Source organism: Petaurus breviceps, unplaced genomic scaffold (assembly GCF_028583685.1).
Source record: "Petaurus breviceps papuanus isolate PSGF00001 unplaced genomic scaffold, PetGlider_PUasm1.0 151, whole genome shotgun sequence".
NCBI lineage: Eukaryota > Metazoa > Chordata > Mammalia > Diprotodontia > Petauridae > Petaurus > Petaurus breviceps.
The window spans coordinates 26,522,060-26,531,162 of NW_027185712.1; the positions used below are offsets into that span (position 1 = coordinate 26,522,060).

The following is a 9,103-nucleotide window of genomic DNA, read 5'->3' on the forward strand; positions in this document are numbered from 1 at the left end:
GCTTAACATTTCCTGGAAAGGATTGCATAATTCAGAACTTTTTTGATAAGACAATAAAGCTTTAGAAAATGTTATTTTTATGCAATGCATTTTAAAAGAAATGGATGAAATCTTACTCCCCTTTCTTCCAGGCTGGAAATATTCCAAAAAAGTGAAGTATTTTTTGAAGATGCTCCTTCCTCCCATCCCACTAACCCCCTACAGCCCACCCCCTCACTGAACAGCAATGGAGAAAAGCCAAGCCAATAGACTGCCAAGTCATGAGTTTAGCAATAGTGATCTGAAATAAATGAGATTTATGGAACATGAAAGGATGAGAAAATAATACAACTGACTCTGAAAGAGAAAAGTATTCTTGAAATAGGAGTAATTTATTTAAGGTATATTTTTTGCTCTTGCTCCTTATTTCCATACAAAGTAGAAAATTTTGGTTTACTGATAAAGATGTTCTAAAGCCTTCCAGAAGGTAAGGTACTGAAATAAATATATTGCATATTTAATAATGTATTTAAGTTAATAATAGCTTTTATCTACCTAATGATTTGCCCATGTTAACTCATTTGACTTTCTTAATAACACTGTAGAATTTCCATTTTTTTTTTTTGGTGATGAGGAAACTGAGAGAGACTGACTAACTTATTTGTTGTTATACAAATAATAAGTGTAATAGGGGGACTAAAACTTGTCTTCTTACTACAAATCCAAGGCTCTGTCTGTTATGCTACATTAGCTTCATAATTTCTTGAAGTATTCATATTATTATTTTTGCACTTTAAAGTTTGGTTTTCTGTTGACTATATAGTCTTCCAAAAAATGATGCATTAATTCTATCTGTACTGAGTCAACTTTATTATTATTTTTTACCATATTTGTGTGTTCTGTTGGTTTTTAATATCTGATTCCAATAAAAAGGTAACATAACAGACTAAGAGACAAAACATAAACTAATTCAAGTTATTTATTTTTAAATTACATTTTTTATTATTTTAATTATAAATTTAAATTAACTATAAAATTTTAAATATTAAAGTTATATGAATTTCAAAAATTTTCAAATTCCATTATTATTCCATTTTTTTTAAGCAATTGGGGTTAAGTAACTTGCTCAAGGTTACATGGCCAGTTATTTCTGGGTGTGGTGCTAAGTATCTGAGCCCGGATTTGATCCCCAGGTCATCCCAACACTGGAGCTGGTGCTCTTACTTGCTGAACCACCTGGCCACCCCTTATTATTCCATTTTTAAGGCAAGAATATCAGTACAAGGATATAATCAATGAAAGACCATGATCCCAAACAAAGGAAAAGCTATTGCTGTCTCAATGTTGTCTTCTTCCTCCTTCCTCTTCCCATCAAGAATTGGTATCATAACCATTCAATTGTAAGGAATGACCTTAACTGTACCGCAGCCCTAAATCTAGATCTTCCATATCCACCATAGTGCTATTTTTCCCTTTTCATTTGCCACCAGTGCTTTATGGAACAGGATGGTGAGGTATTCCTTTCTGACCTTTTTTTATTTACTGTGTCCACATTTTAATATTTAAGTTAGGAGCTACATATTATCTGGGAGGGGCTGCTATGTGGTATAGTGAATAGAGCACTAGCTCTGGAGTCAGGAGGACCTGAGTTCAAATCCTGTCTCAGACATTTAACACATATTAGCTGTGTGACTTTGGGCAAGTCACTTAACCCCAATTGTCCTGACTTCCCCCCTCCAAAAAAAAGGCAAAAAAAACCCAAAAAAGCAAAAAAAATACATTATCTGGGAAACATTTAGGCCAGGCATAGAGTAGAAGATGCAACACAGGTCACATTAACACTTCTGTATGTTCCCTTGCGGCTCTAAATTTCTAAGGGTATGACTCTAAATTCCTATTCATATCTGACATGGGAAAAGATAAAGTTTTTGAAGCATTAGGTACTAGATAACTAGAGCATAGCATAAAATTCTACCTCAGGAGTTTAAACCCAAGTAGAGTCTTATAAATAGAATCATAATTTTAGAGCTAGAAAAACCCTTAGAGGTCTTGGTAATGACAGATGAAGGAATGGACACAAAGGAGGTTAAATAATTTTCTCTGAAGTTACATAGATAGTATAGATCAGAGGCAGGATTTATCTTCTGCAGTTTGATTTTCAGAGCAATTTCTTTTTCTGTGCTGCCTTCCTAGTAAAAGAGCTTGAGAATCTTTGGGGTACCTTGAAGGTTCTAGGCCAAAGAAAACAAATGCAGAATTATGAGAGATACTTGGTGTTGTGATAGTATGTGCTCAGGTCCCAGAGAAGCAGGTTCTTCTCTTTAGCTCTAGTTTTGAAGGAAACATAAAACTGCATTGGATGATTTTTTGAGAGACATCAGACAAAAAGTATCATAATTATTAAAAATACACGCATATATGTACACACATGCACACACAAAGAAAATATCTATTCAATCTAGTGCTGAGGTCATCCATTCAAAAAATAATTAGAACATAATTAGCATTTGATAAAATGGAAATTTCATTGGTTATCACTTATAAGGTAGCGATAAAGCTTACATCATTCAGCTAGCAAGGGTAAATATTCCCACAGTGATAATGGTCACTAAAAAAAAAACAGAGTATCAGTACTTAGAAGGTGACAGAACTGTCAAATTCTGATGCGGACAGACTTATTTCAGGAGTCTTTTGCTCAGGTCTGGGGGTCACATTTTAGGAAAAGAATTGATAAATAGAGAGTATCAAAAGGAGGACAAGCAGTATGGTAAAAGGACCAGTCATTTCAAGACTGGTTGAAGAACTGGGAATTTTTAGCCTAGAGAAATTTAGTGGAAACATAATAAATTTGAAGTATGAAAATGACTGTCACATGACAGAGGGTGTCATTTTTTTCTATTTGGTGTCATATGACAAGATGAGGGAAAAATGGAGATTGCTACTTGATAAAAGGAATGACATCATAGGAATCAGTTATACAGCAGTAGAATGGTGTGCTGCAGGAAATATATAGATTCAGTCTTATAAGAGGTTATGTGAAGGCTGGAATAGCCACTTTATTAGGGATGTTTTAAAAGGGATTTGTTGTCACCCATTGTAGGTGGCTTTTAATTAGGTAACACCAAGGAAAGAGGTGCCTTCCAACTTTGATTCAATAATTTTATACACTAAATAATTTGCATCATCAGAACAAAATCTGTATAGACCTTTATAGAAAATTGGTTTAATTCTGCAAATATAGGTACAGCAGTCCATGGACCTACAGTTAAGTGATCTATTCTAGGTCACACCAAGAGTAAGTGTGAGAACCAGCATGGGATCAAGTCAACTGATTTTAAATCCATTGTTTCCTCTATTTTGTCATATTGCCTCTCCACATTTTTAAGTTGCTTTTTTTCTATCCATTAATGCACAATAAAATGAACTTTTATAAATAAATAGATATTATTAACCAAAGGTCAGATGATGACAAGGTTATTGTGTACATTTTTATCTTATTTATCTATTTATTTATTTAGTATATTTTCAATATAGAGAAGGGTCAGGTTTAGACTACTGGCCCACTAAACTCTTCGTGGTGGCTAGGCAAAATGAAAATTTATCCAGTCCAGGGGAGGATGAGCCAATATGGCAGAAAGAAACCAGGAAGTTGCACTACCCAGTTTCCCTCAGGGAAAATAAAACAAAACAAAAAAACATTAATTCAAGCCTCTAAAATCAATTCCATAGCAATAGAACCCACAAAAAGATGGAGCAAAACAATTTCCAGCTTAAAATAACTTAGAAGGACTTCATGAAAAGTCCTCACTTCAGTGAAAGGGGAACACAGCCTAGCACAGATAGTGTCTGGGCAAGCCTTTAGTCATAGGACAAAGCAGCAATGGAGGCCCCTTGGCTCAGCAGCCTAGTAGCACAGCAGGTCAGCTGTGAGGTCTCTATACTCAGCACAGAAGACAAATTGCCAGCCCCAGAAGCCCAGCACAAGTATGACTAGTCTGTGGCACTCCAGAGCAATGGGCAAGTTGTCAGCACCTGAGGCTACTGCAGAGAAAGCAACTGACCAGATCCCTGACTCCCAGGACAAGAAAGTTGGAACAGGGACACCTATACCCTAGAAGAAGAGCCCAACTTTTAAAAATGAGGAAAACAAATTTTAAAAAAGAGTCGTGACCATAGAAAGTTACTATGACAAAAGGGAAGGTCAAAATACAAACTCAGAAGAGAACGACAATGTCAAAATGCCACATATTAAGCCTCAAAGGGGAATACAAATTAGTCTCAAGCCCAAAAAGTTCACTTGAGATGTCTTTCCCTCTCAAAAATGATTTTTAAAATCAAGTGAAAGAGGTAGAAGAAATATTCAGAAAAGAAATTAGAGGTATTCAGGAGAATTATGGGGTGGGGAGGGGAAGAGTCAGCAGCTTAGAAAAGAAAGCACCAAAACTGACTGAAGAAAACAACTTCTTAAAAAAAAAGAACTGGCCAAATTGGAAACAAAATATCCATGGTATGGAAGAAAACAACTTGCTTAAAAGTAGAATTGACCAAAGGGAAAAGGAGGCACAAAAGCTAAGTGAAGAAAATAATTTCTTAAAGACTAGAATTGGGCAAGTGGAAGCTAATGACTCTATGAGATCAAGACTCTGTCAAACAAAATTGAAAAAAAAATTAAAAGTAGAAGAAAATGTAAAGTACCTCACTGGAAAACAACTGACTTGGGAAATAAATCTGGGAGAGATAATTGAAGAAATACTCAACTACCTGAAAGCCATGATACAAGGAAGGGAAAAAAAAAAGAGCCTGGACAGCATCTTTCAAGAAATTAACAAGAAAAACTGCTTTCATATCCTAGGACCAGAGTGTAAAATAGTCATTTAAAGAATCCACTGATCACCTTCTGAAAGAGAGCACAAAATGAAATCTCCAAGACATACTGGCGTCAAATTCCAGAATTAGCCTGTCAAGGAGAAAATACTGGAAGAAGCCAGAAAGAAACAATTCAAATGTCAAAGAGCCAATCAGGATTACAGAGGATTTAGCAGCTTCTACTTTAAAGCATCTGAGGGCTTGGAGTATGATATTCCATAATGCAAACAGCTCGAATACAACCAAGAATCAACTACCCAGCAAAACTGAGCATAAACTTTCAGGGGAAAAGATAGACATTCAATGATATAGGGAACTTTCAAACTTTCCTGATTAAAAGACTAGAACTGAATGGAAAATTTGATCTTCAAATACAAGACCCAAGAGAAGTATCAAAATGTAAACATGAAAGAAGAGAAAAAAATAAAATATTATGCAATAAGATTAAACTTTTTACATCCTTACACAGGAAGATACTTGTGCCTCTTAAGAATATCTTTGTAAGGGCAGTTAGTGGAGTACACATAGACAGAGGCTGTGGGTATAAAAGAACTTTTTGTACAAAAAATTAAGGGGTAAAGAAAAAGATTGAACTGGGAGAAGAGGAAAGGGATAGGCAGAATAAGTTAAATTACATCCCATGAAGAGGTTAAAAAAGACTCCTTACATCAAAGAGAAAGGAAGGGGGTATTGTTTCAACCTTACTGTCACTGTATTTGGCTCAAAGTGGGAGAAATATACATATTCATTTAGGTATAGAAATTTATTTTATGCTATAGGGAAGAAAGAGGGGAAAAGGGAAAGAAAAGGTGTGAACACACACACACACACACACACACACACACATATATATATATATATACAGTATATATAGAGAGGAAATTTTATATCTTTATGTGCTTATGTGAAAAAATGGAGAAATAGAACATCAATTAATTGAGCATGCAACTAAAAAAGCAAGAAAAAGAACAGAATAAAAACCCCTTAATACCATTTAGAAATTCTGAAAAACAAAGGAGAGATTAATAAAATTGAAAGTACTACCAAAATTATTTTATAGAGTTAGAAAAAATAACAAAATTCTTTTCGAAAATCAAAAGGTCCAGGAAATCAAGGAAATTCATGAAAAGAAAGGCTAGAATAGGTGTCTAACTATAACAGATATTAAATTGTATTATAAAGCAGCAATCATCAAAACTACTTGGAACTGGATAAGAAATAGAGGGGTAGATAGTGAAACAGGATAGGTACAAAAGAAACAGTATTCAATGACTATAGTAGTCTACTTGATAAATCCCCAAACCCAGCTTCTTGGATAAGAACTCACTATTTGACAAAAACTACTGGGAAAACTGGAAAATAGTATGGCAGAAACTGGGTATAGACCAACATCTGACACCATGTGCCAAAATAAAGCCTAAATGGGTAAATGATTTAAATATAAAGACTGATACTAGAAAGAGATTAGGGGAGCATAGTTTATCTGTCAGATTTATAGAAAATGGAAGAATTTATGACCAAAAGAGACAGAGAACATTGTAAAATGCAAAATGGATAATTCTGATTACATTAAATTAAAAAGGTTTTGCACAAACAAAACCAATGCAATCAAGACTAGAAGGAAAGTAGAAACAATTTTACAGCCAATGTCTCTGATAAAGGCTTCATTTCTAAAATATATAGAGAACTGAGTCAAATTTGCAAAATTGCAAGTCATTCCCCAATTGATAAATGGTCAAAGAATATCAAAAGGCAGTTTTTAGATGAAGAAATAAAAACTATCTATGATCATATCAAAAATGTTCTAAATCACTATTGACTAGTTATATGCAAATTTAAACAACTATGAGGTATCACCTCATAATTATGAGGTTGGCTAATATGACAGAAAAGAAAAATGACAAATGTTGAAGATGTGGGAAAATTGGGAACACTAATGAATTGTTGCTGAAGTTGTGAATAGATTCAAACTTTCTGGATAGCAATTTGGAAGTATTCCTTCTAAAACTGTGCATATCCTTTGATCCAGGAACACCACTACTAGGCTGTATCCCAAAAAGATCAGAAAAAAAGAGAAAATACATGTACAAAAATATTTATAGCAGCTCTTTTTTTTGTGGTGTCAAGGAATTGGGAATTGAGGGGATGACCATTAATTGGGGAATGGTTGAACAAGTTATGGTATATGAATGGAATGGAATGATATTGTGCTATAAGAAATGACGAGCAGGAAAATTTCAGAAAAACCTGGAAAGATTTACGTGCACTGAGTAGAATTAGTAGAAGCAGAAGAACATTGTACATAATAACAGCAACACTGTGCAATCATCAACTGTGATAGACTTAGCTCTTTTCAGCCAATACAATGATCTAAGAGAAATCCAAATGACTTGTGATGGAAAATGCTATATCCACATAAAGAGAGAGAACTATTGAATGCAGATGAAAGTGTAGCATTTTCACTTTTTCATCTTTTGTTTTTTCTTCTGGATTTTCCTTTTTGTTCTGATTCTTCTTTCACAACATAATTAATGTGAAAATATGTTTAACATGATTGTACATATATAACCTATATGAGATTTCTCACTTTTTGGGGAGGGAGAAAAATTTGTAACTCAAAATCTTATAAAAATTAATGTTGAAAACTTTATTTACATGTAATTGGAAAAAATACTAAGTGGAAAAAAATTCAAGAAAATTCATCCAGCCTGCATTAAGAATGTGATATCATGACATAACTTCTTTGAGAAAAAATATAGTCTTCCATAACTCTACATAGATATGAATGAATTATAAGAGACTGAGAAAACAAAAAATCCTTCAAACTTAATAGGAATATGTATAACCATATGTGGTCTCAAAGGAATGGTAGAATCAAATACTAAAATATGTATCTTGTGATGTGGGTAGCAGAAATGATATTGTCCCCAATTATAAATGAAGAAAGTGATACTTAGAAAAAGTTACTTACCCAAGATCATATAGCTAGTAAGTGGATGAACCAATTCTAACCCAGATCTCAAATCCAAAGCTGAGGGTTTGTTGATTTTTTTTCCTTCCCACTATACACAACTGCTTTCTCACAAAAAGAGTATACTATACCCCTTTAGTACCATTTTTTTTCTTTTTGCCTCTGAATTCTTTCTGTTGACACTTTAAACCAAATTTAAATGGGAATTGGAAATAGACATGCTATTTATTTTGCTTATTTAATTTGAAACATGTGTGGATGAGGAATGTTGGACAGTCTTGTGCAAAATTGAAACTCAAGCCAAATAATGACAATTTTATGACACTGACACTTCTCTTTTACAATAGCAATTAGGATTTAGTGGGGACTGAGCACTCTGTGCTTGTCACTATTAATACAGTTTAGCCTGTCTACTCAGTAAAGTCCAGAACTTACCATGAAGTCACAATCCCTTGTTGTCAGTTACAGATGTTAGAGACAGTAAAGACATTCCTTTGCCAGGAGTCAGAATTATTGTTCAGCATTTTTTCTCTCAATAAGAGATCTCATTTTTTTCAATTTGTCATGGAGAAAGAACACAGGCCTTATTTGTTTCCCTGTCACTTTTGGACTCCTCCTTTCCCTGCTAGCTGCTGACTCGACCAGGCAGCTTTGAGCTGCTTCACCTTTCCCTAATGCCAAGAGACTAACGATCTCCCACTGAAGATAATGAGTGGCTTAGTTCCTTTCTGCTGCAAGTTGTGTGGCAGTCTCTGTGTAACTGCCCACACAAAAATGTGGGCCTTTCATTGTGCACCAGCCAGGCATTGCAGACTCCTGCCAACACTGTGGTCTGATCAACCAAGGTGAAGGTTCATGGTTTTGAATGTAGATTTTAGGAACGACTGAAGGAACAGCAGCCTAGTGGTCAAGCAAATAGCTCGTCTTTGTTGTGTCCTTTGTCCCTCCGGTGTGGAAATGAAACCAAGACTAAAATAAAGATCTAGAGGCACAGTTTATTTCTGTGACTAGACAATGTGTTGGAGGACATGAGGAAAGTAGGGAGTTGGAGTTGGGGAGGGGACGGATTTGAAATAATTTGGCCTGAAAGTATTTGAATTCCTGTAAGCGCAGACTTTAATATGCTTTCCCTTGCAATCACTACATGAAACCTTACTTCAGGGAAAAAAATACACACATGTAAGCATAAACATAAGTTCCATTAAATCTCCCAAATCTCCGTGCTTTTTTTTGGCCAAGATTTTTTTTTTTTTGGTAATATATCAAGTCAGGGATAGATTAGACAAT

General features: G+C 34.6%; 1 long non-coding RNA gene across 2 annotated transcripts in view; it reads left to right on the forward strand.

Annotated features, from left to right (window-relative positions):
- Positions 1-228: 228 nt before the first annotated feature.
- The window catches only part of LOC138153970 (uncharacterized), a 72,500-nt gene continuing 63,625 nt past the window's right edge, over positions 229-9,103 (forward strand). For both annotated transcript variants that reach the window (XR_011166516.1, XR_011166517.1), the window contains exon 1: positions 229-466. This is a non-coding gene — a long non-coding RNA (uncharacterized lncRNA). The remainder of the gene's footprint in view (positions 467-9,103) is intronic.